The 10,068-nt window shown below is 36.0% G+C and overlaps 1 long non-coding RNA gene across 1 annotated transcript; it reads left to right on the top strand.

Annotated features, from left to right (window-relative positions):
• The first annotated feature begins 527 nt into the window (after positions 1–527).
• On the top strand, positions 528–1,346 carry LOC145038355 (uncharacterized). Its single transcript, XR_013679331.1, has 2 exons — positions 528–845; positions 937–1,346. It is a non-coding gene; the product is annotated as an uncharacterized LOC145038355 (long non-coding RNA).
• Positions 1,347–10,068: the final 8,722 nt, after the last annotated feature.

The raw sequence follows: 10,068 nt of genomic DNA, 5'->3' as shown, positions 1-10,068 counted from the left end.
ACTCTAATGCCGATTCGAGATGCATTGAGGACAAGCATTTTGTCAAGGAAATGGAGGTATTGTTGGACGACAATGGCAAAACTTGTATTTAATGACAGAAATGGAAATCAAGAAATTGATGAATATAGGTTTGTCAAAGCCATTTTCCACGTTTTGTTGCTACACAAGGCTCCGATTTTGGAATTCAGTCTCTTTGTTAATACAGAAATTTTTAGCGAGATTGATCAAATAATACTTCATCTTTCAAGGGATAATAATATCAAGAAATTTATCTTTAAGATTTCGGGAACCGACTCCTATTTGGTACCCAGTTCGTTCTTTTCATTGCAAGGATTGGAGCACCTAGAACTCTCATATTGTACTTTTGAGCTTCCAATAATGAATAGGGTATTTAGTAGGTTGAAGACCCTGCGCTTTTGTCCTGTTTGTATTGCTTACGAGATGCTTTTTCAGCTCCTTACCAATTGCACCATAGTTGAGGAATTTACTTGGGTAAGGCGCATATAACTACTTAAGAAACTCTTCCAATAAAATATTTCTTACATAGGTATTTCGATGCAGCTTATAAATGATTGGATAGACGTAGAGATTACTGAGTATGAGTTGGTTGAACTGTTTAGATGTTTACCTTCAATTCAGATAATACTTCACTTGATTGTTTTATCTCATCGTGTTTTAAACTTTTAATCTTTGTTTTGGTATTTGGTTAAAGCCCTTGGCCACATAAGCTCCCCATTTCACTACCCCACTTGAGAATACTTGTTCTTGGTGTGTGTTTCGATGATCTTTCGACTGTTCTATGTGTGATCTGCAGCTGTCCAAATTTGGAGAAGATCAAAGCGGAGGTAAATATCAACGACTACATACTATCACATATGGTTTAATAGATCTTTCATGATCCTACTTACAATTTTTGACATGTTTTGATCTGATTAGATGTGTTGGGAGGCGGTGTTGTCAAAAAACTTTCAATAACTTGCATGATATTCAAGATTATTTGGGCCTCAACTTGGATCATCTTAAAGAAATGGAGATAACAAGTTTCACTAATCATGCTCTTGAGATGGAGTTTGTGAAACTTGTCATGGCTAAGTCACCTGTGCTAAAGAAAGCACTAGTAGAGCTCCATATATCTGTTTATGTTGATGAAGAAGTCGAGATGCTTCGAGATTTGCTACAGATTCCATTAATTTCCACGTGCATCACCAATAACAAAGTTTATTATCAAACGACCTAAACATTATGACCGATATAGGAATTGAGCCAAATAACGTTCTAATATGCTAGATTAATTGTGTTGGTTTAACTATTAAGGATTGTCAAAGCAGAGTGCGTTTATTGTCTTATATTGAACTTGTTTATATTTCTTTTTGGGTTGATCACGAGTATTATGATAAGTGCTACTTTTTTTTTTTTTTTTTTTTTTGTTCATTAACTCATAGTAACCACAAATTTTGATGCTCGACTCTACAAAATGTAAATGTTATATTATGATTGCCTTAATGATGATGTAAAATCAACTTTACGGGATGGACATGCCGTCAAAAGAAGACGTTACTCTTTTACAGTTGTCTAAGGGGGCATTTAGTTTGCAGAATAATTCTATAAGGACATTAAAGTTATAACAGTATATCAAAATAAATTAATTAAAACAGTAATATAATAAAAGATATACAAAAAGGGGAAACTTAGAAGGACCATGTAGTGAAGTATCGTCAAATAAAGGGACCAAATATACAAATTAGACATCTATAAAACCCCGCCATAAACTGTCTCTTTACTTCCCATTCTTTTTGTCATCTGCGGTGTCTTCAACTCCAACCCACTGGAACCCTAAAGCTAAACCATTTCAGGTTTCCTTTCAAAATCCATGAACCTTAATTAGTTGTGTTAACGGTTGATATAACATCGTAGAACTTACTAAAATGCGGTTTATTTGAAGTTTGAATATAGTATACTTTCTTCCATTTGTTTTCAGGTAATATAACTACGTGTGGGATCTTAACTATTGATATAGCGAAATCAAATTGCTTATTGGCTATTGATTCTTTTCTTTTTTTCACACATGATTAGAAGCTCTGTTCTCTTTCTATTATTTTAATATAACTAAGGTGCTCACTTCGATATTATCTGAATTACTATTATAATGAATTGATATCAAACTCCAATAATCAGAGTGATGTATATTCATATAAAAACATATAAGTACAAAATACAACAGACTTTCCTATGATAACGAATTACATGAATTTAAAACTAATCTACTAAATATCTAGTGGCTAGAGTTTTCGTTTGTATCTCCCCTTCAAGCGAGACGATGGTAGACTAACGCATAGCTTGGCCCTGAAGTACTCCAATAAAGGTCTTGGGAGACTCTTTGTGAAAATGTCAGCTACTTGTTGAGTAGTGGGAATAAACTTAGTATGCAGCTTTCCAAATTGCACTAATTCATGGAGAAAGTGATAGTCAAGGTCTATATGTTTTGCTCTTTTGTGTGAAACAGGATTTTGACTTAAGAAAAGAGCACTTTTGTTGTCACAATAGAGACATGGCGTAGGAGAAATGGGAACCTATAACTCACTAAGCAAATGAGTAATCCATATAAGTTCAGAAGCAGTGTTCGCCATTGCTTTATATTCAGACTCACAGCTAGATCTAGCGACTGTTGGTTGCTTTTTAGCACTCCACGAGATAATGTTTCCTCCTAGAAAAATAGAGTAACCATACGTAGAATGCCGTGTCTCAAGACATCTAACCCAGTATGCATCAAAGTAGGCAACAAGGGGAATATGGGAAGACTGTTTATAAGTGAGACCATAAGACAATGTACCCTTAACATACCGTAGGATCACTACTAGAAAACAGCCCTTTAATGACGTGCAAACAATGACATACGCTGATAGAGGAGGCGCATTCGTGCGTGCCCTAAAAAGTAATGTCAGATTTGCAAAATTTGAGGGATAGAGGACACACATTTGTGCGTGCCCTAAAATTAATGTCCAAAAAAAAAATTACAAACATTTAGACGTGCGTTTTTAAGGGGGGGGGGGGGGGGGGGGGCGGGGGGAAATGAAAATTCTCTAAAATTCTAAAAAATTTAAGTGCCCGCTTCTCCACTCTATCCTCATCTCCTTCCATTCTCTCCCTCTATTCTCTGTGAAAACCCTAAGCCATCGCCATCTTATTCTCTGTGCAAACCCTAGGACATGATAGGGTTTTATTTTATTTTAAGCTTAACTTCTCCTTATTTACTCTCACTCTACCCCTTCCTCCTCCAATAAAAAATGCAGTAGGAGGCATTCTTAATGTATACGGCCATTTGCAGCTGCTTACGCCTCACCATCATCTCCGTCATACTTTTCTCATGCCGGCGTCTATATACCACCGTTTATATACCTGTCACCATTCTTTCTTCAAAGACAAACCCTTTTTTTGGGTTGATTTGCACTAGAGACGGCGCTCCTGGAGATGAGCTACTTCCTCCTCCAATAAGAAGGATGTGGGAGCGATTCTTAATGTATACGGTTGTTATCACCTTCACCTCCCCTCATCTATAACTTCACCGTGGTTCTGCACCTAGCTTTGCCACCGGTCGCTTCTAGCTTTGCACTCATTGGTATGGAACGCCACCTCCTATTTAGTTTGGAGTGCCCATGTTGGATCACTCTTACTACTCTTATTCCTTTTCCCTTTGCCGCCACCTCCTGCTGTGCACCGTTGCTTCTCCGAATCCTCTACCGCCACCTGTTTCTAGCTTTATTACCCAAACATTTTGTAACACCGTAAATTTCAAGACAAAATTTTCATTTAAAATAATCATTTTATTCTTAGAAACACTTGTTTAAAATCTCATTCATAGTCGATTTACAAAACATAACTCCATTTTCACTTGCATAGAAAACCAGGATCCTCCAAAATATAACTCTTTCTCTGGTGTGTACAATCAAGCCGGTGCCGTCCCGTGATACTGAAAGAAACCTGAAAAACATCACATAAAACACTGTAAGCACGAAGCTTAGTGAGTTCCCCAAAATACCACATATAGCACATATTAGCTACTCGAGGCTATAACTCTGTGGGTCCGTGCACCCAAACTCTATGAACCCTCAGGTTCTAACTCTGTAAACATGCACAACATAAATCACGTAGAAATAATGCAGTACAACACATAACATACATAGCACACAAATACTCTATCACATAACTCTGGTTACCTACTCAAGGTAAAGTATAGTGAGAAGACTCACCTGGCAAGAAGAAAGCAGATATCCCCACACTTAAATCTCGAACTCGCCACCGCCTAACACGTAAGGCAAAAACTCTCATGAATATAACTCTCGAGACTAGAATCAATCCTCTCATGGCACCCTCTTAAGGGTAAAAGACTATTTTACCCCTCTCTTGGTCCAAAGGCCACATCGCTGTCCAATCCCTAAAAGTTAACGGTCAACCCTTGGTCCAAATCAAAGTCCTCAGTCAAGGTCAACCCCTGACCGACCCTACTCGCCGAGTCAACCCTGTGACTCGTCGAGTTCCCATAATCAGAACTTCACTCAATCCGCGACCTAACTCGCCGAGTCACCCCGAGACTCGCCGAGTCCAACAACTCTGAGTCCACCCCACACAACTCACCGAGTCATCCCTCGACTCACCGATTCTCGACTCAACCAGAGAATATTTGGGACTCTTCGACAAGACTCGTCGAGTCCAAGAACAGACTCGCCGAGTCTACGGCTATCTTCAACCTACTCGCCGAGTTGTTCATACAACTCGCCGAGTTCCAGGCCATCTTCATCCAACTCGTCGAGTCCACCCATGTGACTCGCCGAGTACCACCGGTCTGAATCCATTCAGAAGCACTCCAGGCCATGCAATTGATCCAAAACATAGATCTAGTCTCCTACCACTCCTCCATCACGTAAAGTGGCAAACTTTACGTGAATCCAAAGAGATCTAAGCCGTTTGCACATTGGGCTAGGGTTTGGGACATGTAAGCTTCACTAAACACTCCAACACAGGGACTTTCATGCTCTCTGATTCTTCGCCCTTCCAGATCTGAGGTAGCAACCTCAGATCTAACCTCTAGACTTCCCATTACATCCATAGACAAATTCCCACAAACCCCAAAATGAAGAAACAACATAACAATAGTCCAATAACGAGATATTACCTCTAAGAGATGCCCCAACTGCAATGTAGTTCGAATCCAAGCAAAGCCCCTTGCTCCAAGCCTTCAATCTCCCAAAATTCCTTCAACAATTACTTCTTCAAGCTCCAACCCACTCAACAATGGTGCTTCTCCGCGATTTAGGTTTTTTCTGGGGCTCAAGGGGTGATAAAGAGGCTGGGAGGAAAACATAATAATCTTTATATAAGGCTCAACCCCGAGAATTAGGGTTTTCTCCATTCAGCGCCTACTCGCCGAGTCCATTACACTGACTCGCCGAGTCGGCCACTTAACACGCGACCAAGTCGTGACTCTACTCACCGAGTCCGCACATGGACTCGCCGAGTCACTCTTTCCCAATTTACTCTTTTAGCCCTTCAACTCTACTCTTGATATTTCGGGATGTTACACATTTGAGGTTTACTTTGGTTTAGGTGCGATTCTTCTTCATTTTCACATCGTATAACTTTATCTTCACTCTAATTCTCATCTTTTGCATTCCGATTTTATTTAGCCTTTCAAAATCGATCTCAAGGTCGATTTTGCATGTATTTTGACTTTAATCAATTCACTTTGACATTTTACTTTAATCTATTTTAACTTTAATCAAGGTCGCTTTAGTTTGATTATGTGATACTGGTTTATTTATTTATTAAGCAATTCGCTTTCATATTTGGAAATTCAGGGGGTTTGACTCTTTATAGTTTAAAGGAGGAAAGAACCTGTACTAAGGTTCAAATTTAACGATTTACATAATTGTGAAGGGGATATGTCGATTCACAGACTAGGCAGCGAGACCAACATTTGCACTAGTGAGCCCGAATTGCAAAAGAACCTAATCTCACTACATCAATCACAAAGCACCAGTCACCAGGTTCTCTTCAACTGCTAGGTTGAAACTGGAGGGTACACGGTCCTTGTTTTCTACAACCGTATGATTGAAACTTCTCTCTTTCTCTTAGATTGTTTCCTATTTTCATCTTTCGTGCGTGTTGATATTTGACTCAATATACTGATAAAACAATTGAATTTCTTTTCTATTTGGGTGGTGTTTCTTATCAGGCTCTTTATTTTTATAGGAGATATATGATAAAGGAACTAATTTAAATCATACCCTAAACCTTTACAAGAAGCTTATCTTTGACAAGCTAATTTAGTACATTTTTTCTTACTGTTTGTATTAAACAACTATCACATGAGATTATTTTCAAACCATACTTGCAAACCATATTTCACTTTCTGGTTTTGTTGTGTGTAATTATTCAGTTTAAGTTTTGTTATTGTTGATAAATGTTGAGGTTAAACGTAATGTAAGACTTAAATTTACATGAGCACGAGAATTTCAAGCTCTTCAGATCTCTCATAAGAGGTAAAGGTTTCAATTGTTTTGGATTTTACTTTGTATGAATCTGTACTTGAAATCTAAAATTCAGTTTTTTTGTTTCGTTAATTGTTATTCTTGAGTCGTTAAGGATTGGAATTCATGAACTAATATACTTGAACCTGGGAAAGGGATTTGCACTTGTTTATTTATTGCACGTTATATTCTGATCTTTGTATATTAGTAATAGTATCTTATAGTGTTGGAAATTTAGATTGATTTTGAGTTTATTGAAAGATAATCTGTATAGTAATGAACCCCCAGTGAAGGATTAAACAGTGCGAGGAGACAATTAAGTAGAAATGCTTATTCTTTTTTTTTCTTTTTCTTTTTTGTGTTGGTGTAGGTACTTGAAACACTTGCAGAGATCCAAGAGCATCATACTAGAGTGAGAGAAGCATAAAGGAAGCTTTAGGAATGATTGAAGGTATGATTTATTCAATTCATATATAAATCCCGCAGATAGTTTTTCTTCGAAATAACCGATTCATTCCATCTTGATTTAAAGATAAACTAATTTAACTGAACCACTTAATTTGTTTGAACTGAATCGTTTAAAGTGAATCACCTAAATTAGAATAAAAGACCTCATACATATGAAAAAACCATATCCTACATCAGCACAAGGTCAATGGTTTATAGAAATTGTTATAAAAGTATTAGAAAAAGCACCAGGCCTTGAAGAAAATAATGGTGATTGACTAGGTTTCTTGTGGCTTATCAGAACTCAAGTTTTTGTGGGTGTTATAATTGGGCGGTCTATATAAGATTCACGATGCTATTTTACACCATTTACTCCTATAAATTACAATATCTTATTCTTTCCCATTACTTTCAAGGGCTTGCTGGGAAATCAATTATTTTTTTATGATCCAGGTTCACTTTTTGAGAGATCAAGGACTTGATGACTCAAACCAAGGTTTGGTTCTTTCAAGTTTGTACTTGAAGAAAAGTAATTTCTTTTGATTTTGCCAAAAAACTAAAAGATTTTTTTTATTAAAAGCTAATAACAAGAATCAAAATACAAAAATGGCTTGCTACTTAGATGTAACTGTCTCTCTTATAGATTCTTAATTCAATATTTTGCAACTATAATCCAATCAAATGTGTGATTTTTTTCCTATATATAAAGTTAATTAATTATGATAATAATATAGTCGTTTTTTGTTTATGTCACCAACTAATTACCATAATTTTGTTGTAGGATAGATAGCCAAAACCTTTGTGAATCTGCTAAAATAAGAAGAAAAATATCCTAATAAGCAAAATTATGAAAGATCAAAGGTTTAGGCTATATGTAAATATGTTTCTTAGTAGGCAGGACAAAAAATTACCATTTTGCCCTTGCAAGTTTCAAACTAACTGGCATCGAGAGTTTTGTTTTTTACTATCACTTCTAATTGGGGTAGAAAATTACCATTATGCCCTTGGAAGTTTCAGCTGCCAAGAAAACTAACTGGCACTGAGTTTTTTTTCTTCAATATTTAGCTTGCAATTAATTTTTTTTATATAGTTTGATTATTTGTTGCAGTAGCAATGTACAAACATGGAAGAAGAAGAAGGAGGGGAGGTCCAGGGTTGGATTCAAATGAAAAATTGTGTTTCTTATGCAGTAAGTATGATTATGATTTCTTCAGTTGATTATTCCTTGAGTTTTATTGTCACGTTAAATTATGGATTTGAATTATGAAAAGTTGTGCCTGAGAAAGCAAAATTGCAGGTAATAATGTACTTTATTTAATTAAAGTCCTCTTGCTTATTATTTGTCTCTTTTAAATTCTTTTGTTGGTTGGTTATTCCTAGCAACTAGGTATGTTTAATAATCTTTAAAATTTTAATCCGACTCAAAAACATTTGATTTGATTTGATTGTTTCAAGACATACATAGAGTTATCGAATGAGATAAATGAATGAATCTTTCAAGAAATTATCTCAGGTTCCATCTTTTTCTACAAATCACCCAATATTTCTACATATGACGATTATACCCTTGTACAAATATAACATATTTATCTTTTTTTTTTATAGAGAACAACTTGGTTGGGAATATTTTACATGTGCATACCTATAGGAATTGCCCTCGGTTATGTTTATGGCGGATGGGTAAATTTGGCAAGAGAACAGGTTGGTTTATGAAATCCTTCATTTATTTTCATGATATTATCCAAACAATTTAATTTCCAATTCCAAAATTTTATTTCTTGCTAACTTATTTACCAATTGTTCTTCCTCATTCTCAAGGAATTGGGCCCACACAAGGTTGGAGCACTTATATAGTAAGGTTAATTCATGTAAATTTTGAAGTTTTTGTTTTATGATTTTCAAGGTTCTATTTGTTACATTTTTATTTTTGATTTAAATATTGTGTTTGATATGGTGTTTGTTTGGTTTTGGGTTTTGGTCAGGGAAGTTTGAGCTCGGTAAGTTCGGGCAACATCTATGGTGGCCCGGGCAGCATCTGTTTCAATATTGATTGTGTGAAAGTCATCTACTAAAGGAAGGTTGGTGTAACAGTTGATGATGAGAACATTGTTCCAAGACCTTCAGTGAGTTATGATGATGTCCCTTAATAGCAATGTAGTATTAGGTTATATAGTTAGCGATGATTATTTGTATTTGACATTTTAGTGCAATGAATTATCTTTCTTATTTATTGTATTTTATTTTGTATTTTGTATGACATTAAGTTTTGTGCAATGGATTGTATTTTTTGTATATGGTATTTTATTTTCTATTATGAGACATGAAATGCAAATTTAATTTGAAAATTAGTAAATCTATAAATAATTAAAATAAATAAATAAAAATAAAAATTACGATACGCAAAAATGTGTATCATCTTCATTTATGACATGACCTTTCTTGACAGCGACTTTAATGATAAGCATTGCATGACATAAATGCGCGTCCTCTATAGACGATGCGCAAAAGCACGTCATCTGAGCGTTTTACGACGTGCATTGAGCATCGTAAAAGGCCTTTTTTCTAGTAGTGGATCCGTTTAACTGCCTGAAAGTGTCTGTAATAGGAGATTGTAAAAATTGACTCACATGATTTACAATAGAAGAGAGATCTGGGTGAGTTATGGTTAAGTACTGGAGTGCTCCAACAAGTGACCTGTAAAGAGTGGGGTCATGAAATGGTTCACCATGAGACAGAAGTTGCTATGAGGCTGCACAAGATAAAATGGCAAGAGCATATTTGGTTTGTGTAAGAAATAAGCCATCAACTGTGTATACCACCTCAAGTCCCAAAAAATAGCTTAAAGTTCCCAAATCTTTTACTGCAAACTCTTGATTTCATCGAGTGATAAAGTTTGCAATGGCAATTTTGTTATTTCTGGTTAATATGATATCGTCAACGTAGACAAGTAGATATAAAATAGTAGTGCCACGTGTAAATAAAAATAGAGAAGGATCAGCACGACTACAATGAAACCCAATCTGTGTGAGAAACGTACTCAACCTTTGAAACCAAGCTCTTGGTGCTTGCTTTAAACCGTAGAGAGCTTTGTTTAATC

Source organism: Lactuca saligna, chromosome 4, assembly GCF_052625555.1.
Source record: "Lactuca saligna cultivar CGN05327 chromosome 4, ASM5262555v1, whole genome shotgun sequence".
NCBI classification, from domain to species: domain Eukaryota; kingdom Viridiplantae; phylum Streptophyta; class Magnoliopsida; order Asterales; family Asteraceae; genus Lactuca; species Lactuca saligna.
The sequence above is the reverse complement of the archived record's forward strand: the minus strand, read 5'-3'. Positions and strand labels throughout refer to the sequence as shown.